This window comes from Octopus bimaculoides, chromosome 4, assembly GCF_001194135.2.
Source record: "Octopus bimaculoides isolate UCB-OBI-ISO-001 chromosome 4, ASM119413v2, whole genome shotgun sequence".
NCBI classification, from domain to species: domain Eukaryota; kingdom Metazoa; phylum Mollusca; class Cephalopoda; order Octopoda; family Octopodidae; genus Octopus; species Octopus bimaculoides.
This window is the reverse complement of record NC_068984.1, coordinates 93,327,682-93,328,374: the sequence shown is the minus strand read 5'-3', so window position 1 is coordinate 93,328,374 and position 693 is coordinate 93,327,682.

The following is a 693-nucleotide window of genomic DNA, read 5'->3' as shown; positions in this document are numbered from 1 at the left end:
TCTCTCAGAGTAAAAGGCAGATTGTATGACGCATGTGTACGAACAGCCATGCTTCATGGCAGTGAAACATGGGCCGTGACTGCTGAGGACATGCGTAGGCTCGCAAGGAATGAAGCCAGTATGCTCCGATGGATGTGTAATGTCAGTGTGCATACTAGACGGAGTATCAGTACCTTGAGAGAAAAATTGAACTTACGAAGCATCAGTTGTGGTGTGCAAGAGAGACGACTGCACTGGTATGGTCATGTAGCGAGAATGGATGAGGATAGCTGTGTGAAAAAGTGCCACACCTTAACAGTTGAGAGACCCTGTGGAAGAGGTAGGCCCAGGAAGACCTGGGATGAGGTAGTAAGGCACGACCTTCAAACATTGGGCCTCACCGAGGCGATTACATCTGACCGAGACCTTTGGAAATATACTGTGCGCGAGAAGACCCGGCAAGCCAAGTGAGACCTAAATCTAAGGCCCAGCCAGCCCACTTATGCGTACCTTCCTTCCTTCATTGGACACTAAATTCCACTTGTGAAGACCTGTTGAGGCAAGTGAAATCGAAATCGAGTTAAATTAAAATTGGATACTAAACCCCGCTGCGAAGACCTGTTGAGGCAAGTGAAATAGAAATAGATTGTTGCCAGCGCCCCTGGACTGGCTCTTGTGCGGGTGACACATGAAATGTTTTGAGCGGAATCGTTT